The 24,468-nt window shown below is 45.3% G+C and overlaps 1 protein-coding gene across 1 annotated transcript in view; it reads left to right on the forward strand.

Moving 5' to 3' along the window:
• Window positions 1–823: 823 nt before the first annotated feature.
• LOC147701121 (putative G protein-coupled receptor 33) overlaps window positions 824–24,468 on the forward strand; it is a 371,578-nt gene continuing 347,933 nt past the window's right edge. The window contains exon 1 of the mRNA XM_086928583.1: window positions 824–894. The gene's annotated coding sequence lies outside the window, so the exon portion shown is untranslated. The remainder of the gene's footprint in view (window positions 895–24,468) is intronic.

Genomic DNA, 24,468 nt, shown 5'->3' on the forward strand with positions numbered 1-24,468 from the left:
GGGAGGAGAAGTTAGGAGCGAGCGCTGGGAGAGAGCAGAGCGCAAGAGAGCAGTAGGCCGAGGACCCTTAGAGAGCGGATGGGTAGGCAGAGAGGGTACTGCTTCTCGACATAGGTTACCATTAGGGGTTAAGAGAGTTTGAACTTCTTTGGAAGTCAAACTGCTGACACCTTTTTAGGTAAGGAACTTGCGAAGTAGGGATGTCACCTAGTACAGAGTAGGGACAGAATTAACTTGTTTATTCTTTTTGTAGATGACGCAACAGGACCACATTGTGTCGATGTTTTAATCTGCTGATTCTTGAATTGACTTTAATTGTATTCTTTTGTATACTTATTGAAACTTATCCAGAGAAGATTGTATATGCACTTAATTCTGATTTTATATAAAACTTTTAAAACTTCATCAGTTGTAAGTGGTCCTTCAGAGTTGCGTCAGTTTATGGGGTTTATCTAACCTATGCGGGGTTTGTCTTTTACTCAATGACAGAAAATAACCGATCCAAATTGATGAATGAGATTAGAATCTAAGTGATCAAAAAGGGTATCAAAATCTCATTCCCCGCACTTGTCTTCCTCTACCACCAAGACAACATCTCCTAATCCAAAAGAGACAAAATGCTCTGTTGAAATATTTATCACGATTTAGAGTTAAAAATAACAAGAAAACTGAGTCATATCCGTTGGCTTTTCACCGAAACAAGGGGAGATAGGGGAGTGACAATGAGTGTCGCAATCTCGCTGCAACATCCCCTTCGGGGATTCTATATTGTAGCTCTACTTTGCTACAGACTCTGACATTTTATCATCCCCGGAGACTTACTCTGACCCCGAGCCCAGAACCAAAAGGAGGGTCACTGTGGGCTCCAGAGCACGGCCCAAGGTGCAAGCAAAGGTGAGTGAGAGAGTGTGGGAAGGAAAGGAGGGGCAGGGTATACAGAAGGGTGAAAAGAAGGCGGGTAAGAGAAGAAGCAACAGAGAGTGGGCGTGAACGACAGGAGAGGCTACAGACAGGTGTGCATATAAGGAAAGACAGAGAAAAGAAGGTGAAGAGAGATGGGATGATGAAAGAGGTGATTGTGTAGAAACGTGCGCAAAAAGTCTTTAGAGAGGGAAGAGTGACAGTATAGAGAACAGTGCAAAGGAGAGAAAGAGAAGAGCGTGAAAACATTGGCACAAGAATGAATGGTAAGGGCTGCTAAGAAGATAAGAGATCAAAGCAAGCAACGCGTCAGAGAGGGGAAGAAAGGAGATGTATGAAGAGATATACAAAGAAAGAAAGAGTGAAGAAATGCGACAGGGAAATGACATGAAAATAGGAAGAGTATACAGAGGTGTGCAACGAAAGGAAAGAGAAATTATATGAAAAGGCTGCAAAGATCAGAGAGAGGTGTGTTTAAAAAAGTGCACATATAGAGAGAGAAAATAAAAAAAACATAATGTGAGCTAGAAGGAAGGAAGAAAAAGGTGTATAGAGTGGAGTAATGAAGGAGAGGACACGCTAACACAGAGCGAGAGTGAAAAGATGCTTTTTAAGGCGCTAGAGAAGAAACAAAGTAACGGAGACCAGAGTAGATATTAAAATTTGTGCAATGAAGGGACACGGGAAAAACAAAGGCTTTGAAGTAAGGAAGAGGGAAAGGTATTGAGAGGTGTGCAAGGAAGGAAAGAGTGGAGACATTGTGGCACATGCCTCATTCTAAATATTGGTCGCAAAGGGCAAGATTTGCAGAATCTGCCCCGTTGCGACCAGTATTTTTGCTTTTGGGATACATCAACCCAATTGCAAAATCGCAATTTAAGTAATCGCAAAATTTGCGATTACTTAAATTGAAAATGCATTTAGGGAAACGCAAATTGTGATTCTCTAAATGCAATGCATGATGAAAAAAGAAATAGCGATTTTGCAAATTCAAAGTTGATGGTAATTTGTGAAAACTTAGAAAAATGCAAGAAAGTGCATTTGTCAAAGTTCCATGTTCCATGTGGTCACATGCTAATTTCAGGGGTTCATCAAGGTGTCCTTTGGCACCCGTCCAGCCTTGAAATTGCATGTGCAATATGCGAGTACCTATTTGGTACTCACAAATTGCGCATGCGATTCCCATTCATTCTTATTGGCCTCTAGGCACATAGGAATGAATGGGAAGCTATTCCTTAATTGTGAATCGAAATTTGCAATGCGCAATTAAGGAATATGTAGGAATTGCAAAAAATTTAAATCTTATATGTATAGGTAATTGCAATTCTATATTTGTGATTCCTTAATAAATGCAATTATGGAATCGCAATTGCACACAATGATGCAAGTGCCCCAGAGTGACAGAGAGTGGGGTGAAAGAAGTGAAATCTGTGTGTGATGGTACAGAGAGATCTCTGAAGGAGAGAGGAGAAACAGTTACCCAAGAAGTGGCAGAAAGAAGAAGGAAGAGTAAAAAATGGGAATGTGCAGTGTGTGTTGTAATGAGCATAGTCGTCCCTATATGATATGTTGTGTGCTGTTTTTTTGGGGAGGAGGGCAAGTTTGGTTGCGCAATGTCTAATTCTGTTGCACAACACCTCAATCCTAATGTTAGCAGGTAAGAATATATTTTGTTTTATTGTATTTCAAAGTATATTTTGTGTGGTTCTCACACTCCCCTTTGGCTGACTCCTTGCACCAGCATTGATGACGTGGAAGTGTGCATTGCCAGGACGATTTCCTGATTATTGTGATGCTTTCTAGTGTTGTCGAGAACAACTAGGCTACCATAGGTCTGTTTAGGTCAGAGAAGTGAACTGCTTTGATTAATTGGTAGATTTTCCAATACCATGACTCTTAATCAGTTAACACAGTTAACACACACAAAAACACAGGCACACATATGGTATATGCAGAGGATAATAAAGCATCTTATTCCATTGCTACTATCGTTGTGTTTCATACAGCACACACACAGCAGGCCACATAAGAGTGATAGGTGCCAATGTACAAGTTATTGGTGACTTTCAATGAGAACATGTTACACTTCTGTGACCCGGCCGTCCATGGGGTGTTTCGCCAACTTTTTCGACAAAGTGGCAATAAAAACGTGGTTTTCATTGGGAGCATTAAGAAATCAACATTCACAGACTGAGTTGTGTCTGGCGGCTGATTTATCATTGAGTTGTGTCGCGCTTGCACCATGCAAGGCACTGAGGCAGTGCTAGGGCAACGACACAAGTGAGTCTGGTTTATCCACCGCCTTGCATAGTCCTGCATTGCCCTGCATGGCCTGGCGTGGCCCTGGGTGGCTTAATAAATCTAGAGCAACGCATTGCAGAGCAATTCATTGCCTTGCGTTACTCTGCCCCAGGGAGGTGTTCCATAGTTGGAGCTTGGGTGGAACGTGGTTGTTCCCGTGCATCCACCCACGGATTTTGGCACATTTACAGATTTAACATGACTGCTAGACCTGGGAATGCGTTAAAATGACACACCTCCCCATGAGCGGCATATTGAGGAGTAATATGTCAATTTCTCTTTGTTTTTCCTCTTTCTATGAGTGCTCCTTTCGGCAGAGAGATGATGTTGCATAACAGCCAGAGCTTCCGAATTTGAACTGTGGGCTCAGGTTTGAGTCACGGTGTAGACTTAACATCCTGTCATTCTGGGCAAATCACTTAAATTCCACATGCCTACAATATTGAATGTGTCCTTGTGTAATGTAACTGGTGTTCCTTCCTGCCCAAAGCACTCTTGCCTATAGCACAGGCACCCTTGCACCATCGAGCAAGGCTGTCTGTGCCAGTGCAAGGGAATGACAGGAATGCCCCAGATAAAGTTAAATACAGCTCATTCCTGCCCTGTCACACAGCACAGCTCATCAATGGGTTTTCTGGGTTGCACTTTGTAAAAGCTTGATAAATGTGCCCCCTAGGTATTTACAGGACCGATATTATGAGTACCCAAGTAAATGCTACTTCATGATCTCGATGTCGGATGGATAAAAGACTAGGTTTTCCGCACAGACATGCAACCTGTGACTTGCTGCTTTTTATCAATTTAAAGGACAAGTGTAAAGATTGGCCAAACTAATGGTATACTTTTGACTACAAAGGAAGAATAGAATTCGGGAAGGGTCTAAAGAAGCGGGTCTTCAGCACACGCTCTATACAATTAAAATGTCAGTTTGAAGTTTAAAATCCACCACCCTAGAGGTAACATCAGCATTTGTTATTTTTATTCTTTATTTAAAAATGTCCAACATTGTTAGAACTAACCTTGATATAAAAATGGCCACTGCAATATTTGCTGAAAATGCAGGGACCTGGAAATGATTTTAATGTAGACCACTGAAGCCCCCTCGGTGCGCGGATGCCCTACATTGTTCACCTCAACGTAAGAAAGTAGCATCTACAGTGGCCCGAAAATGTGGGTGCCCCCGGATAAACTGCCACTTACACCCATGCACCCATACGGCTTCATTAAAGATCTCCGAAAAAGAGACTCTTTGGGGGACCCACAGGGCATTGCAGTGCTGGCCCGTTGAGGAACAAAAGTCCAATGATGAAGCATGACATCTTTCGGGGTGTGTAAGGGCATCAAAATGAGGACACACTGCCCCCACAATTAGAGTAGCACACGACGAGAGTACCTCTTACTCCCCTTCCTTCTCTCTCTACTTAGGAGCGGTGACTCCCTGTTAGTATAGGTGCACACACTTGCCAGTTTCTAAACCATTCATTTTCTACATATTAGTCACCCCTAAGGTAGGCCCAAGGTATCCTTGTGAGCAGGGTTCATTTTATGAGAAAGATAGGATATGACCTGATGTGTGTGGCATGTCCTGATTGTGAAAAATATTCAATTTTGTTTTTCAGTATTGCAAGGCTATCTGTTTCCATAGGACAGAATGGGGAGTTTGTTTATAACATCATATAAACATAACTGACACTGGGAACAAGATTGAAAAATAAAGTTAAAATGTCTGAACTTTTAGAAAGTAAATATTTTCTTGCCTAACCTTCCAGTGTGCCTCCTCACGGACACAACAATGTCATCCCTTCTGTCTCTCTGCATCTGGAACTGCTGTTTAAGCAGCTTTAGAAGGAAATTGCAACACTGACTCTAGCGAGTGAGGCCGTAACCTGCACCAAAGCCATGGGTACCGCTCGTGAAGAGCACGACTCACGACTCACCTGTTCCCCGATGCCTGCTGACGCTGTGCCACATCGACTCTGAAGCCATCAACGAGGCCGCTGCCTGCGCCAAAGCCGAGGACACTGCTCGTGACACCCATGGCGCACTCTCACAACTCGCACTGCAGCCCCAACTTCACCGACGTGGTGCTTCATCAAGGCAGAGCCGATCCTCGACGTGGGCGACTCGCAAATCTAACGATATCGCACAGTCAAAAGGAACTGACGCATCACCTCCATCTGTGACGTCACCCCCCGACACAGTAAGGAACTAATGTCTTAACTCTTCTGCGCTGCAGTAAGGAACAGAGTCATCACCTCCCCTAGAGTCATAAGGTTTTTCAGCTGCACAGCTGGGCCTGCGTTGGAGTCGGAACGGGTGTCTCAGTCGTCAGAGACAGATTACTTGGGACACGGGCTGCAGCTGCAATGAACTTGGGCCCAGGCACGCCGTATATCCTCCCAGCCGCAAAAAGGTACTGCGTCAGAAAAAAAGGCGCAAGCTTCGCTGCCTGGATTTTCTTCTACATTCTGCTGTAAAGCAACCGCAATGGCCAAGAGCTTGAATTGGCACCACTTGGCAGGCCATAACTCCCAGCAGAGGAGTCATGGGGCTGCAGGTGTTGACTTCTCAACAGGAGGCAAGCTCATATAAGCTCTTGGAGAATCTTCTGAAGCAGGATACAAGGCAAATTCCAATCCTTTTTCTCTCCAAGACAGAAGCAGCAAATACAGGCCAACACAGCAAACCAAAACTGTAAAGAGGCAGTACTCCTCCTGACAGCTCTCCAGCTCTTTCTCGTGGCAGCCTCCTCTTACAGGTCCAATACTTATACCCCATTTCGCCTTTGAAGTAGGCATGCTTCAAAAGATAGTCTATGAAGTGCAGAGATCCTGCCTTGCTGCCTTGCCCTGTCCTGGCTCCAGACACACTACAGGGGGTTGGAGACAGCATTGTGAGAGGGCAGCCACATCCCTATTCAGGTGTCAGTGACAACTCTTCCCACTACTCTAGCTCAGGAACACCCATCAGCCTAGTGATGGGCAATCAGGATATGCAGGGCACATCTCACCTTCCGTTGTGTAACTGTCTAGACCAAAAGCACAAACAGCCCTACTGTCAGTGGCAACCAGACATGAATTCTACAGGCAAGCAGAGGCACAGTATGGTAAACCAATAAAATGTCCACTTTCTAAAAGTGATATTTTAAAACCACCTTCACAGGAAGATGCGTTTTTAGATTCTGATTATAGGGAACCCAAACTCCAAATCTCTATCTCTTTCTAATCGAAAGTTAAACTTGTAAGATGTTACAAGGCAGCTCCAACGATAACCTATTGGAGACATAGTCCTTACAATAATGAAAAATAAAATTGTCAGTACTTCACTATCAGGACATGTAACACATACAAGCATGTGTCCTACCTTCCACATTCACTGCTCCCTGCCCATGGAGTTACATTGGGCCAACCTTATACGTAATAAAAAGGAAGGTTTGGGCCAGGCAAGGGAGTAACCTTTAAAACTGCACATCCAGACACTGCAGTGACAGGCCTAAGATGTTTGTAGGGATACTCATGGGGGTGGCACAATCAGTGCTGTAAGCCCACTGGTAAAAACAACAAGTGATGGACCGAATGTGGATCAATGTCACACATTCACCCCAGTCAAAAGATCTGGGCCCAAATCCATCGTTTTTTTGCACTCCACACCACCCTGGGTTAGACAATGGCGATATGCAAATCAGCTCTGACCCTGTTGCCCCATGGGAACAGTCCAGTCCGAACTACAAAAGCCATGTCCTTCCCAGAACGGAATCAAGCATCCGAGGACCGGACCGGTTTCGAGGTAACACCTCTCATCAGCCCGGCTAGCTTGACTCCAAGTGGTGTGGTCCGGTCCTCGGATGCTTGATTCCGTTCTGGGAAGGACATGGCTTTTGTAGTTCGGACTGGACTGTTCCCATGGGGCACAGGGTCAGAGCTGATTTGCATATCGCCATTGTCTAACCCAGGGTGGTGTGGAGTGCAAAAAAACGATGGATTTGGGCCCAGATCTTTGGACTGGGGTGAGTGTGTGACATTGATCCACATTCGGTCCATCACCTGTTGTTTTTGCATATTCCGCCCTAAGTGCGCTGGGGATGCCCAGACGTGGGTCCCAGGCACTCCACACCACTGGAATCAAGCTAGCCGGGCTGATGAGAGGTGTTACCTCGAAACCGGTCCGGTCCTGGGATGCTTGATTCCGTTCTGGGAAGGACATGGCTTTTGTAGTTCGGACTGGACTGTTCCCATGGGGCACAGGGTCAGAGCTGATTTGCATATCGCCATTGTCTAACCCAGGGTGGTGTGGAGTGCAAAAAAACGATGGATTTGGGCCCAGATCTTTGGACTGGGGTGAGTGTGTGACATTGATCCACATTCGGTCCATCACCTGTTGTTTTTGCATATTCCGCCCTAAGTGCGCTGGGGATGCCCAGACGTGGGTCCCAGGCACTCCACACCACTGGAGTCAAGCTAGCCGGGCTGATGAGAGGTGTTACCTCGAAACCGGTCCGGTCCTCGGATGCTTGATTCCGTTCTGGGAAGGACATGGCTTTTGTAGTTCGGACTGGACTGTTCCCATGGGGCACAGGGTCAGAGCTGATTTGCATATCGCCATTGTCTAACCCAGGGTGGTGTGGAGTGCAAAAAAAACGATGGATTTGGGCCCAGATCTTTGGACTGGGGTGAGTGTGTGACATTGATCCACATTCGGTCCATCACCTGTTGTTTTTGCATATTCCGCCCTAAGTGCGCTGGGGATGCCCAGACGTGGGTCCCAGGCACTCCACACCACTGGAGTCAAGCTAGCCGGGCTGATGAGAGGTGTTACCTCGAAACCGGTCCGGTCCTCGGATGCTTGATTCCGTTCTGGGAAGGACATGGCTTTTGTAGTTCGGACTGGACTGTTCCCATGGGGCACAGGGTCAGAGCTGATTTGCATATCGCCATTGTCTAACCCAGGGTGGTGTGGAGTGCAAAAAAACGATGGATTTGGGCCCAGATCTTTGGACTGGGGTGAGTGTGTGACATTGATCCACATTCGGTCCATCACCTGTTGTTTTTGCGTAAGCCCACTGGTAGCACTAAATTCACAGGCCCTGGGCATACACAGTGCACATTACTAGAGACTTACCTGTAAATCAAATATGTCAATCATGGATAACCAGCCATCAATACAGTTTAGTCGGAGAGCATATGCACTTTAGCATTGATCAGCAGTGGAAAAGTCCACAGCATTCTAGAGCTAACAAAATCAGCTCAGACTAATTAGGAGGAAGAAGGAAAAATGTTTGGGGATAACCGTGCACAAATGGCCAAGCCCAACAAGAGGTTACCCAGTGCTAGAATGGAAAGGGATAACCGCATTATACGGTTTGCCGAGATCCTCGAGAGACATGCATCTGCAGAGGTGAACTGGATTTGGCTTTGGTCAGTACTCCAAAGTAAGAGGGTAGAGTTTATCCAAATGTGGAATTAAATATTTAAGGGTCACAGTTTGAGGGATAGAGTTAAGCAAACACAAGGAGATGATGGACGGAGTGCTGAATCCTTTCTAACACTCACCCCCGGTCACAGATCTTGGTTGAATCCATCATCATTGTTTAGCTCTCTACGCCACCCTGGTTCAGAGACTGTTATGTGCAATCTATATAGATCCTGTGCCTCATGGAAACAGCCCAGCTCGAACTGCCAGCCATGTCTACCCAGGAATGGAAACAAGCATCCTGGGACCAGTTTCGGGGTAACACCACACATTATCAAGGCTAGCTTGAATACAGTGATAAGAGGAAGGGGTCCCAGTAATTAACGAACAAATTGCAGAGCAAAAATTAAAATAAATCAATCAAGAAGCAAATAAGTACACATTGTTTTAATCACAATGTGAAAGTATATACCAAATATATATTATATCAAAACAGAAGTACATTAGTGGTTTCACAGTGCCCCAAGAAACAAGGGGGGGAAAAGTGATCTTGTGAGGATAAGGTGAAGGGAAGGAGGAAGAAATTTGCAAGTGACACTTTAATCAGTGTATATATAACATTTCTCCATACTACACAGTGTGTGCAGAAATGGGGACCACATGGTTCAAAGTAGTATTTACACAAAACAACATACTCCACAAATTTCAAAAAATGAAAACAATAGGGCGTGGAGTTGATAGTACAAATGGTTGTCGACGTTTCAACCCTCTGGTATGCAGGTACAATTACTGTCCTTGCTGTGGGGTCTTCATCAGGACGGGAGTGGGGACACACCTATTTAAAATAAATTCTTAAATTAACAATGAGGAATATTATCCCTATTTATTCTAGAGTGAAAAAGCACATCAATACCATCGAATAATGGTAGGGGATAGGGTTATTGCTATGCCACAGTATGCGTTAGTTGGTAGACTAGATTAATCATTAGAGCTTCTACATTAAATGATAGTTGAACCAACGATGAATGGACAAGTTAATTTGCATAGCATTGCGGACAGATAAAGAGAGCGGCCAAACCGGGGTCAGTGGCAGCATGTGGACATCTTAAAAACAAGTGACACTGGGATAGATTCAGAATAAAGACACGGAATACAAGCAACATGTCAGCTGATGATAATGGTTGAAGACCAAGTGCTGCCTCGGATATTAATAATAAATACAGACTTACCACTAGGTGGTATTCAAAAGGACGCAGGTTCAGTCTGCCAGCGCGGTCCAAAGGTGTCGTCAGTGATGGCGAGACTAGTAACATTAGATTACAAGGGACATTTAGGAGGGGTTCGGTTATAAATGGTAGAGACAATGAGGAGTCATAACTGATAGCACGGGGAAACTTACCACGAGGTGGTATCTAGACGTCCCGGATTCAGTTCTGTATTAATGGTCCGAGGTACCGTCAGTAGTATTGAGACTGAGGATTGAAATAAATAAATAGCGGGAGCCTAAATTTAGTAAAATGAAGGCAAACCGCATCCCAACACTGAGACATGCCGGTCAGATTCGCACTCACCTCGGGATAAAAGAAACGCAATCAACATTCGAGCGTGAGGAAGTCTTTGCGAGTCCGACAGGATGCTGTGAGCTATCCTAAATGTAGAGGGAAGGATATGATATTAAAGCGGCCCGTGGGGGAAGGGTCGTTGGGAAGTATTCACACAACTCAGAATGCCGCTTACCGGTTCTGGAATCAATCACATCCCGCAACAGGCTGGAAATCACAAGGGCGAAGTCCGGTTCCGGGTATCGGGATATCACCATGGTGATAGAGTCACGTGGTGCCTATCTCCCGTATAGGCATGGAAGAGAGACTCTCACTGACTAGTGAGTGCTCTGGTGTAATAAGATGAATTATGGAGCAGATCGTCATAAATATCATTGTTAAACGAGCTTCGGAATTCTAGCACGAGTGCTTAGATGGTGGTCGAAGGAAATACAAAGACACAGTCGGGTCACCCACAATTGTGGTGATATTGCCTAGGATGCAATATATTATGTCTATGGCTTCTATTAAGTGTCTAAACAAGGCCTAATTGAATTCTCATAATTAAGGTGGCAGGCTAATCTAAGATGTCATCATTCTGGGGAAAGTGACAAAATCCTAACATATAAAATTAGCTTATAAACCTGACCAATCCAGAAAAAGAGCACAATTACAGTTAATATCTTCAAAGGAAATAGCAGATTAAACATATATATGTCATTACTAATTGAATGTGGCTAGACCGGATGGTATCAGCGACACACCAAGAAGTGGCATACTCATACCATGAAGGTAGGGCCACAAAACTTGCTAATCGTTTTAAATATATATATGTCATTACTAATTGAATGTGGCTAGACCGGATGGTATCAGCGACACACCAAGAAGTGGCATACTCATACCATGAAGGTAGGGCCACAAAACTTGCTAATCGTTTTAAATATTAAACTCAACATATAGTTCCCACAGGACTAGTAGACTAAGTGATGGATTAGTACAAAAAGCACTTAGGGAAGAGGAGGCGTACCTCTCACATGAGGGTAAAGGCCGTCCAAAAACTCACATGAAGTTAGCAATCACATAAAAGGATCGTGGCGTACCTCTGGCATCAGGGTAAAGGCCACATACGCTTCAGGTTAGTCTTACAGAAAGGTAACACCCACGTAACGTTTGATTCAAATGGACGATAGGGTTGCCAATTGAGAGAAAGAGCTATCCTGTTCGTTGAGCCCATTTTCAATGGAATTAAACCTGTGCATCCACTTCAACTCTCGAATATTTAGAACGAGTGACTCGAAACAAAACCTACAGATGGTAAAAAATCTGGAGACCTATCCTAGACTTAGACTACTCGGAGGAGCTCCACCGTTGGCTGATAGCCCGGTTGTTAATATATCTAATCTAACTCTAAATGATGATGAGATCAAAGTACTGGGTAAAGGATTATCGTATGTTCCCACCAACAATCCTGATACTTTCATCATTCACATGGAACTGGTTCAACTATTTCGGAAGATTAGGTTAAAGTATTTTTGGTGTGTCGCTGATACCATCCGGTCTAGCCACATTCAATTAGTAATGACATATATATATTTAAAACGATTAGCAAGTTTTGTGGCCCTACCTTCATGGTATGAGTATGCCACTTCTTGGTGTGTCGCTGATACCATCCGGTCTAGCCACATTCAATTAGTAATGACATATATATGTTTAATCTGCTATTTCCTTTGAAGATATTAACTGTAATTGTGCTCTTTTTCTGGATTGGTCAGGTTTATAAGCTAATTTTATATGTTAGGATTTTGTCACTTTCCCCAGAATGATGACATCTTAGATTAGCCTGCCACCTTAATTATGAGAATTCAATTAGGCCTTGTTTAGACACTTAATAGAAGCCATAGACATAATATATTGCATCCTAGGCAATATCACCACAATTGTGGGTGACCCGACTGTGTCTTTGTATTTCCTTCGACCACCATCTAAGCACTCGTGCTAGAATTCCGAAGCTCGTTTAACAATGATATTTATGACGATCTGCTCCATAATTCATCTTATTACACCAGAGCACTCACTAGTCAGTGAGAGTCTCTCTTCCATGCCTATACGGGAGATAGGCACCACGTGACTCTATCACCATGGTGATATCCCGATACCCGGAACCGGACTTCGCCCTTGTGATTTCCAGCCTGTTGCGGGATGTGATTGATTCCAGAACCGGTAAGCGGCATTCTGAGTTGTGTGAATACTTCCCAACGACCCTCCCCCCACGGGCCGCTTTAATATCATATCCTTCCCTCTACATTTAGGATAGCTCACAGCATCCTGTCGGACTCGCAAAGACTTCCTCACGCTCGAATGTTGATTGCGTTTCTTTTATCCCGAGGTGAGTGCGAATCTGACCGGCATGTCTCAGTGTTGGGATGCGGTTTGCCTTCATTTTACTAAATTTAGGCTCCCGCTATTTATTTATTTCAATCCTCAGTCTCAATACTACTGACGGTACCTCGGACCATTAATACAGAACTGAATCCGGGACGTCTAGATACCACCTCGTGGTAAGTTTCCCCGTGCTATCAGTTATGACTCCTCATTGTCTCTACCATTTATACCCGAACCCCTCCTAAATGTCCCTTGTAATCTAATGTTACTAGTCTCGCCATCACTGACGACACCTTTGGACCGCGCTGGCAGACTGAACCTGCGTCCTTTTGAATACCACCTAGTGGTAAGTCTGTATTTATTATTAATATCCGAGGCAGCACTTGGTCTTCAACCATTATCATCAGCTGACACGTTGCTTGTATTCCGTGTCTTTATTCTGAATCTATCCCAGTGTCACTTGTTTTTAAGATGTCCACATGCTGCCACTGACCCCGGTTTGGCCGCTCTCTTTATCTGTCCGCAATGCTATGCAAATTAACTTGTCCATTCATCGTTGGTTCAACTATCATTTAATGTAGAAGCTCTAATGATTAATCTAGTCTACCAACTAACGCATACTGTGGCATAGCAATAACCCTATCCCCTACCATTATTCGATGGTATTGATGTGCTTTTTCACTCTAGAATAAATAAGGATAATATTCCTCATTGTTAATTTAAGAATTTATTTTAAATAGGTGTGTCCCCACTCCCGTCCTGATGAAGACCCCACAGCAAGGACAGTAATTGTACCTGCATACCAGAGGGTCGAAACGTCGACAACCATTTGTACTATCAACTCCACGCCCTATTGTTTTCATTTTTTGAAATTTGTGGAGTATGTTGTTTTGTGTAAATACTACTTTGAACCATGTGGTCCCCATTTCTGCACACACTGTGTAGTATGGAGAAATGTTATATATACACTGATTAAAGTGTCACTTGCAAATTTCTTCCTCCTTCCCTTCACCTTATCCTCACAAGATCACTTTTCCCCCCCTTGTTTCTTGGGGCACTGTGAAACCACTAATGTACTTCTGTTTTGATATAATATATATTTGGTATATACTTTCACATTGTGATTAAAACAATGTGTACTTATTTGCTTCTTGATTGATTTATTTTTATTTTTGCTCTGCAATTTGTTTGTTAATTACTGGGACCCCTTCCTCTTATCACTTTGACAACCCAGGTCCCAGTGACTTTAGCTGGGTACTACCCCTTATTGATACCCAGCTTGAATACAGTGGCAAAGTGAGCAAGTCACCCACGTCTAGGCATACCCTGCCAACGTAGGGTGAACAAAGCAAACACAAGGAGATGATGGACGGAGTGTTGAAACCTTTCAAACAATCACCAGCAGTCACCGATCAGGGTTGAATCCATCATCACTGGTTAGCTCACTATGCCACCCCACTTCAGACACAGATATATGCAAATCAGTATTGACCCTGTGCCTCATGGGAACAGTCCAGCCCAAACTTCCAGCCATGTCTTCTTTGGACCAGAAACAAACATCCTGGGACTGGTTTCGAGGTAACAACCTTCATCAGGCAGAGTAGCTTCAATCCTGTGGCAAAGTGAGCAAGGGACCTGCGTCTGGGCATTTCCTGCCAACTTAGGGAGAACAAAGCAAACACTAGGAGATGATGGACAGAGTGCTGAAACTTTTCAAACATTCAACCCCAGTCACAGATCTGGATTATTTTCATCATCATTCTTTAGCTCACCTCGTCACCCCAGTTCAGACACAGCTATATGCAAATTAGTCTTGACCCTGTGCCTCATGGGAACAGACCAGTCCGAACTGCCAACCATGCCTTCCCTGGACCATAAACAAGCATCCTGGAACCGGTTTCGGGGTAACAACCCTCCTTAGACAGGCTAGCTTGAATCCAGTGGCAAATTGAGCAATGGACCCACCTCTAGGCTACCCTGCCAACTTAGGGCGAACAAAGCAAACACAAAGAGATAATGGACGGAGTGCTGAAAATTTTCAAACACTCATCCGCAGTTACAGATCTGGGTTGAATCCATCATCAATTTTTAGCTCTCAATCTTTAGCTCACTACACGAGAGGACTCACGCATACCGGTTCTGCACTACTCACGCATACCTGTCCTGCTCCAGAGAGGCACTGAAAAGCCGCACATCACGCTTTGAAGGTCTTGCTGCCGGTGACTGCTCCCCTTGGTGTCCCCCTCAGCATTTTGGGGGTCGCCTGTCGGCTGGGGGCAGCGGCAGAGAAGCCTGTGACGGCACGAACCTCCTGCGAACCTCCTGGTGAGCTGTTTTGGCTTCTGACGAGGTGAGGCGGTGAGTGGTTCCTGCTGGGCACGGTACGCCGTGAAACCAACTGGGCTGTGCTCCGGCACTTCAGCTGCAGCCAGTGCTCGCACGGAGGGTGTGCTCCTGTGTGCAAGCTCGATAGACTCTTCCAGGCTGTTGTGGGCCTCGCTGGTGGTGGATTGTGGTCCCTGTAGTTTCTCCCTCCACCACACTAACTGGCTGCCTGTTTGCGGGGGGCGACCTGCTACGGAGGGGTCCAGCGTGTTCAGCCGCCTGTGCAGATCGGGGTGGGACGAGCAGAGCCAGAACTGGAGTTTTGACCCGGCGTCCTCAGGAACGGATCGAGGTGCTGGGGTTGCTGGGGTTGAGCTGAGGGGGTTAAGCAGGGTCAAGCCGCGCAGGTCAGTGCAGCGGCGGCACTTCTTCCTGCACCCTACTCCCCCGCTCTCAGTTCCTCAGGCACTCTCAGTTCCTCAGGTGCGTTCACCATATCCTCTTCCTCCCTCACACCCACGCAGCGTGGTGGTTGAGCGGTATACAGCGGTGCAGAGCAGGGATTAGAGCCCCGCTCCTACGGACGACCCCAGGCAGACCCAGACTCGAATGGACCAGACATCATCAGAGGGGGGATAACTCCATCCACACCACCTTCAGCACATGAGAGATGCCCAATTGGGTAGCAAAGAGGGAATAGGGTGTCTTCCATTGCCTTTGAACCCATCCATGTGAAGACTGTTGGGCAGCAAGGAGTGGGAAGTGGCCCAGCTCACCTAGCTCTGCTCACCTATCAGCAAAGAGGAGAGAGGAAGGTCTTGCAAAACGCCATAATCACCACTAGCGCCTCTGGTGGCAGTAAGTGCCTTCCACTACCACTACCAAGTTATACAGACAGGCTGCTTACAACTACAGCTAGTTTGCCACCCTCACTGGTGTAAGCAATCACTGGACAGTTCGGAGAGAGGTTGCTGATAGGGAGAGCACAAGCTCCAAGCTCCAACTCGCTAATTTATAAGCAGTACCTCGCGCGAGATTTATGGAAGGGCTAGTCACTATGCCACGTAGGAAACTTCCCCGGAGAAAGGGTACCACCCTTTGAGCTGTCTCCCGGGGGGGCGCTCTACAACAGTTGCCGTCACTGCAAGACAAAGTGTTACACCTAGGTGGCCAACTGGTACAAGCATGGATTAATGACTTTTTCAGTAAGCCCACTCCTCAAACTGGCTCTGCAACTATCACAACATCGCAGTGCAATGTGGAGGCCCAGGACCATGACCAGCTCTCTTCCCACAGCCCTGGTCATATTAAAAGATCACTTTCTAAGAGTCCTCGCTTATGCTCACCAGAGGCTCAGGTTCCACCTGAGAATCACCAGCCGCACAGGCTTTTCCAGGAGGATGTCATCACGATACAGGACACTTTTACTGACCCATTAAGAGTTCATCCCATGGACGCTGGAAACCTTTCTGCACAAGACCCTGGCTTAGACTTTACAAAAACTATTGTAACAACTACTGTATCCAAATTACAAGTTTAAGCCCAAGTCCATGACAGCACCTTGTCCACCCCTTCAAATCTTCAAGAAAGCAGCAGAGACCCAGCAGCCCCTCATTCATCATCAAAGCCCGCACCGCGATGCAACCCGGGTGCACATCAAATTGAGCCCAGTGACTCCTCATCTTTAAGGAAGTGCCCAAAGTATGAAAGTCCCTTGTCATCTAAAAACCTATCTGATCTATTTTTGGCTTCCCTAGAAGCCTGAATCGAGGGTTTCCTAGCTCAGAGCATTCCAAAGTCTGTGTCGCGACACAGTACTGTGTCACCTGCCATGTGTAGGTGTGTCGCGCGATGTTGACCAGATGCTTAAAAATTCACTTTTTTGAGCAGGACTGCATGTCAGTGATGCAGTGCTGTACGTGGAGGAAAGAGAGGGAGATCATTATGTGAGTGTGTGGGCGTGGCCTAGTTAACTTTGCAGCACGTGTCTAATCTAACTTCTTCTTTTCCTATGACCAACCTGAAATCATTAATTTCTTTACATTTTAGGACACATGCATTTGTTACATCCCAAACAGTCCATAACAGTAAAAGGAACTAGCACTATAGCACTAGCCCAACAGCTGGAAGAGGAGAAGCAGTAATACACCTTTGCTCCCTCGTAAGTTTTATGCAATGTATGTAACTTTGCGTACATATTTTATTTCTCCTCAAACCTAGAAGAACAATTCTTCAAATTTGAAAATGGACAATTTTCACAAGCAATACTGGAAGGTGAAAATGTGTCATTTTAACCTTCAACACTGAAATTTTAAATTATATATGGCCCTTCATAGACTTGGCAGCAGGCAAACTTTGTGCCTGGTTGAAAGGGTTGGCAGTGCGTGCACCTTCCCTTTTTGTGCTGTAAATTACTGGGGCATGTGTCAATGTGTGCATCATTATATTCTTGTTTAAGGAAGCAACCTAACCTTCCACCCAGATTTGCCAGTCACTGTCTCTGTTAGAACACATTCACAATTATTTTATTAACCTTCCTGCTTTCTCAAATTTGCTTGAAAATCCATAATTTGCCCACTTAGGGGGTTTGGGCTCACTCGCTACACTGCCTTACCGTGTCGCGAAAATGATGCATGTCTAAAAAGTGTGTCACCAACATGAAAAGTTTGGAAAGCTGTGCTCTAACCCATACACCGGGTTTCAGCCCTCACTACTATTCTTTCAGCACTGTGCAAGAAGACAAGGACCCATCTGTGCCTAGCCCCTTGGGGCCTATAAGTCCTTTCTCGGTCTCGTTGACATCCCTTCGCGTAAATCAAGACTCAATTGCAACAGCTCTGTTATGACAATCTCAAAAAATGGAACTACAGATTCAAACTTTGGCTTCAGCACTGTCTGACTTGGGCTCCAGGCTAAGCTCTCTCGAAAGGTCCGTAGGGTCTCACCGATAGTTCTAACTCTTGTTCCTGCTGTCCATTAATTAACAAACTTTCATCCCTTCCAGAAATTCTGGGCTTGCTTTTGGACAGCGTGAAGCTCGACACCAATAAAAACGGGAAACTGAAATCCACTCAAGAGACTCAAACCGTTTTTTCCTCTGAAGAATCCTTGTGTGTAGCAACATTGGATGCCCTATCATCAGTGAGAAGAACAATCTCCTCCTCCTTGGAATTAGACCTAAAAAATTCACCTTTCTCACCTTGCTTGTCCTTAGCGACCGGCCCAAGTGATCCCAAAGCTGGCTCGGAGTCCACTAACATCAGCAGTCTAATGACCATTACATCAGCGATTACGCAGTTCGATCTCACTGATCCAGCCCATTTAAACATCGCCTACCTGCCATCTGATCTTCCCACAAAACCACCACTGTCTAGGAGGGAGAGAAAGAAACTTAAAAAACAATCCAAAAAACAACATCTTGCGAAAGGAGATCGGGGCTCGATGGGTCAGAGGAATCTAGTATGCCTGCTTCTGAAGTGAGGGAGCTCTCCTACTTCCCCATTTTTAACCAAGCCTCAAAACCTAAAATGAAAACCCCTGAGACTAGAATGACTTTCATGGACAATAATGATGCCACCAATAATCTCCGGTCATTAACACAGTAAGTGCCTAAGGGAACCCCCCTGGCTTCCGGAATCATTGAACTATACAATCGCGAAGCATGGATCTTTGCAACTAAACCAAGGGGACAGCCTCTCAAAGCCAAAGCCTGGGCAGGCAAGACAGCATAGCTCAGCCCCTAAGGGAAGTCCCAAACACATGGAGTAGCCCAAACAAGTGCTCGGAAAATGCAAAACAAACCAACGTAGATTTCCAAATTACAACAGAAGGGCCCTTCTCTGTGTCACTCGTCAGGTGACCCACTCAAAACTCTTCGGGATCACCCTATACAAATGCAGAGGCCTTCTCAGTCTCAATTGATACATTTCTTGGGAGGGCAAAGTCAACTGGTGGGGAATAATCATCTATCTGAAGTTCAACCCTAACATCTCAAGGTCCCCGCGCCTCTATCTGGAATAGCTGGGGGACAGAAGTACCAAAGTCCGGAAAAAGATGCAGAACTCACTTTGTAAGCAAGGGCCCGCACAAAATCCTTAATAGAAACAACCTCATCCGCTTATTCAACCATATTCCGGTGCTTTCTGGGGTTACTTCTTCAGATCTTACATCGGTCAAGTTTGCCTCAATACCAACCAGAGGGGGTTTGGAAGCAACTGTCTCAACGTGGTCTCAAGAATCCATAAGAGATGCAATATTTGGAGAAGCCAGCCTCTTTGAAGACTGGGGCATAGAACTGTGGGTCTCTTTACAACAAAAAGATCCCCATGTTCTTCTTCAGGATGACCCAGTGAGGCCGTACATCAGCGTACTGAAGGGGACTCGGGGTGCAACCCACGTTTGGCTTCTAGACGCTTCGAAAGCGGATAACCTCATAAACATCTCATGTAATAACACTCAAAGTCTGGTGAGCTGTAAATCCTGTCTCCCTGTCTTTCACAATACTCACAGCCGCTATGGGTACTTCCATCAAGAGCCTCCATGCTCTCGATGGAAGTACCGTATGCTCCCAGCAGTACTCCTGTGAACGGGAAAGCCAAATGGTCAGACTCCAAACTGACCATTTCTTCTTGGAATGCGGCTGGGTTAAAGTCAACCCTCTCATCCAAATCAGCAGTGGAATATATGAATAAAAGTGACATTATTTGTTTGTAAGAGACTTGGGCTCTATCTCCATTGGTTCTCAACAACAATTATGAACTCTTTCAATCAGCCTCCCAGCCCAATTCCTATGGAAGACCTTCTGGGGGCCTCTCCATTTTCATTAAACTCAGGTGCAAGATCACAACTATTCCCATCTATCGGAACTTAACGGCAGGGCAAACTGTACTAATTACCAGTCTTTCAACTTAAAGCAGGGCCTTTCCCTTGCTCTTAATGAACTGTTACCACAATACAGCTAAAACATCAAAATCAATGGCAACAGTCCTTATGGTCAAACATCTGGAAGAACTTTTATTGGAATTTGCCTCTGCAGAAGTACTGTTACTAGGGGATTTCAACATCAGAGACCTGGCTTCCAACACCTATTCAGTCACCAAAACTAAAGAGCAAGAAGTCATGACCACTATTTTAACCAATTACAATTTACTTTCTGCGTAGCAAATCACATTGGAACAGGATCCTGGTGTCCATCTTTCGCCAACATTTAAGAATCTTTCAGCCATTGACTACATGTTTTTATCACCATCTCTGGCAAATAAATCAATCATGATGGAAATACCCACTCGTACTGAGAGCAACCATAACCCTTTGACTGTAACAATGGACCTGCAAGTGCCTGCTGCTGCCGAAACAACGGAAGTGGGGCATTCAATGCAGATCGAACTCCACACTCTAGTCAGACTAACTAAATGGGATGCTTCGAGTTCTGATAAGGTGGGCACTTGGCTCATGGGAACAACTCCAAACTTGACGCACAATGCTCCCACAGACTTCCATCACTGGTTAGACAACGCCATTGTCAAATTACGAGACCTCTTAACAGGCCCTGAAGCTCACCACAGACCCCCCAGGCCTCGCCTGAAGCAGATTTTTGACCCGGTGTTAGCCATCCAAAGAAGAGCCCTAAGGAGGGCTGTGCACCTGCACAAATCGAAATGAACAGAGCAATCTGCTAACAGTATGGCCTTACTGCGCAAAGCCTACAAAAATCATCTTGGGAAGCCAAGAGACAAAAAGAACAGAATGGCTGGCTAAAATCATTTGCCCTTTTAATGGGAAAACCTGACCCAGTTTTGGAACCATATAAACAAACTTCGTTCCTCCAGTAGGAGCAGGGGGAACGCAGTCATTGAAGAAGATTTGTCCCAGCATGTGATTCAACAATTCTGCTATGATACCCTGGACCCTGTAGAGGGTGAAATTAGAGATACGACGCAGATGGAAACCCATGAGCTGACTACTCTGGTCAAGGTCTCCAAGCACATGAAAAACAATGGCGCTCCCGGGCCCAACGGCCTTCCATCTGCGGAATTCAAATGTGCGCTGGAAGATTGGGCTAAGCTTTTAGTCCCCTTATATAACAACGCATTTACTACCTATCTGTTACCAGACTCATGAAAAGGCTTGATCTTATGCCCAGAATGGAGATTCCTCTCTCCCAGCAAATTATCTACTCATTGCCCTATTAGATCTTGAGGCCAAGGTATATGCCCTTTGTCTTCTCAGGTCGCTAGAAAAATGGGTAGCGGAAAACAACATTCTACCATACTTTCAAACTGGGTTTCGACCCTCGGCCTCCACAATAGACAAGATCACCACTCTAGCCATCCTGAGTCAACAAGCAGTGCAAAAAAATCATCTCCCCCTTTATTGCTGCTTTATATACTACAGCACTGCCTTTCATAAAGTGTCTCGCAACATCTTATGGAGAAAATTAGACAAGTGGGGGATCCCTCAGAGTCTGCTAGGAGCCCTTATCTCCTTGCATAAGAACACATGGATAGAAGTCAGAACTGGCCCAATAACAGTCTCTGCAAAAATTCCAACCTCAGACGGCCTAAAGCAAGGTTGCGCTCTTGTACCCCTCTTGTTCAACCTTTACACCACCGACCTGGGAAGATTCCTGGAAAAAGCAATCTCCTTCTGCCAAAACTGGGCCTCGCAAAAACAAACATTTTGCAATATGCCGACAATATTGTTATAATGGACCAGGCAAAATCTGACCTTCAACGAGCCTTAAGCACGCTCCACAAATATAATACTGCTAACGCTCTAAAAATCAACCAGGAAAAGACGAAGGTTTTGATATTCAGCTGTTGCAAGAACAAGAAAAGTTTAAGATGGAACATTAAGCCCGCAAAGATCAAAACAACATCAAGATACAATTACCTGGGGGTCTGGTTTAGCGAGTCTTCCAGACCATCAGTTCACCTAGCCGCCTTGAAAAAGAGAGCTGGAGCAATAACATACACTCTGACCCGACTCAACATGTCCCTGAGTAGACCTTCTGCAGAACCCATTCTGAAGGAGATTAAAGCCACTCTTTTCCCTGCCTTAAACCATGGGCATCAGTCCTGTTCTGGCGCAGGTTCAGCCAGTCTCAACCACGCCCAAGTTTTCATTTATAAAAAAATCTTCCAACTTCCGAATTTCATCCACAGGGTAAGACTACGACTGGAGCTGGGCCTTCAAAGACCATCTATTTTTGTGAGGCTGATACCCTGAAATACTTTATAAGGACACCCAAAGCAGCAGACAACACTCTAAAAGCCCGAATTAAAGAAACTCTTGCCAGTTCTGGGAATCCGTGGAATCGTCAAATCATTAAGGCCATAAGAACGCCTGACATTGACAACTCATTACTATCCGCAGACACTATTCCATACACAATCTGGAAAAGGGTTATCAATAAGCAGGTCAGACAAATCTCCTATCGGATTTAGAACCTGGATGGACATCCAGGTTCTAAATCATTAACTATCCTGCTTCCCTTGAATAACTCATACCTCCTTGGGGTACCTCAATCTTACCTCCTGGAAAATCTGAACGCAGTGGCCCGGAAGAACATAATGTTCATGCGTCTCTTAGGTCTGCGCTCCACTACCTTCAACTGATGGGCTCTAACAAGTGAGGAGGGGGCCTGCAGACTGTGCAACTATAGATCTGAATCATGATTGCATTTTTTGTGCTGTTGTCCCGCCCTTGACGCTCCCAGAAGACTTCTTTTAAAACCCTTATATTTAAAAAGGGGCATCAGAACATGTTGGGAGGTATCAGCCCTTTGCTTTACTTCCTTAGACACTCAAATGAAAATATGTGAGACTCCTGGACAATCTCTTTTTACCCTCTCTGGCCCCTCCCTTTCCAGTTCCTCCACCCAAAAACGTATCACCAACTTTTTTCACCTCCTGTCCTTGTACCTGTACTAATTTTTTTTATTCTTGGCTCTGGAAACCGGTTACGTGATTATAATTGTAACTACAGGATTGCCTTGTTAGTTATAGGTATAGGAACTTAAACTTGATGTTTTCTTAGTTTTTGCTTTTAACGTGGTAATTGCGCTATGATGACACTGTATTGTGATGGTTATAATTAACTGTGCTAAATTAATAAAAACCTACAAACCTACACCACCCCAGTTTAGACACAGTTATATGCAAATCAGTCTTCACCATGTGCCTCATGGGAACAGTCCAGCCCGAACTTCCAGCCAGGTCTTCCTTGGGCCGGAAACAAGCATCTTGGGACCGGTTTCTGGGTAACACCCCTCATCAGCCAGGGCATCTTGAACCCAGTGGCAAAGTGAGCAAGGGACCTACGTCTGGGCATTGCCAGCCTACTAAGGGCAACAAAGCAAACACAAGGAGATGATGGATGAAGTGCTGAAACTTTTCAAACACTCACTCCAGGCACAGATCTGGGTTGAATCCACCATCATTCTTTAGCTCACTACACCATCCCTATTCAGACACAGCTATATGTAAATCACTCTTGACCCTATGCCTCATCGAAAGAGTCCAGCCTGAACTTGCAGCCATCTCTTCTCTGGACTAGAAAAAAGCATCCTGGGACCGGTATTGGGGTAACACCCCTCATCAGCCCGGGTAGCTTGAATCCAGTGGCAAAGTGAGCAAGGGACCCAAGTCTGGACTTACCCTGCCAACTTCGAGTGAACAAAGAAAAACACAAGGAGATGAAGGACGGAGTGATGAAACATTTCAAACACTCTCCCCCAGTCACAGATCTGGGTTGAATCCATAATCATTTGTTAGCTCACTACTCCACCACAGTTCAGATACAGCTACACGCTAATCAGTCTTGACCCCGTGCATCATGGGAACAGGCCAGCCCAAACTGCCAGCCATGTCTTCCCTGGACCGGAAACAAGCATTCTGGGACTGGTTTCGGGGTAAAACAATTCCCAATCGTGGTTTAGGACCGTTACTTTACAGAGGCCACACTTTTAGCTGTGACTGAAATGCTCCGACAGAACCTGGATGCCGGTGGAACTATGGCCCTGGTATTGCTCGATCTCAGCGCGGCCTTTGATACGGTCTGAGTCAATGGTATGAAGTGCACACCTGTATTTCTCATTCTTAATAAGCGAATGGGTTCTCAAATAACAGGACTTTGATACGGTCTCCCATACTGTACTTATAAAGCCCCTCCACTCCTCTGGGGTCATTGGGACGGCCCTGAGTGGGCTTTCGTCTTTCCTTTCCAATTGTACCTTCCAGGTTTTTTCCTCTACTGCTAAATCTAAGCCCTACAGGGTTCAATTCTCAGCCCCCTGCTCTTTAACATTTATGTTAGACCCATGGCAGTGTTAGTAGAGGATTCTGGGCTGTCGCTATTCTCATACCTCGATGACACCCAGATAAACTTCTCCCTTTCAGCAGGTAAGACCTCTGAGTCGTCTATCCTCAAAACAGGCCTAAGCAAAGGAATAACCTGGATGAAGGTCAACTTCCTAAAACTTGATGGCGAAAAAACAGAGGTCCTGGTCCTGGGCAAAGATAAATATCTCTGGGGCCCCCAACACTGGCCCCCGGAAATGGGTGTGCTCCCTCAACCCTCAACCCAGGCA

This window comes from Lissotriton vulgaris, chromosome 7 (genome assembly GCF_964263255.1).
Source record: "Lissotriton vulgaris chromosome 7, aLisVul1.2, whole genome shotgun sequence".
In the NCBI taxonomy this organism is placed as follows: Eukaryota; Metazoa; Chordata; class Amphibia; order Caudata; family Salamandridae; genus Lissotriton; species Lissotriton vulgaris.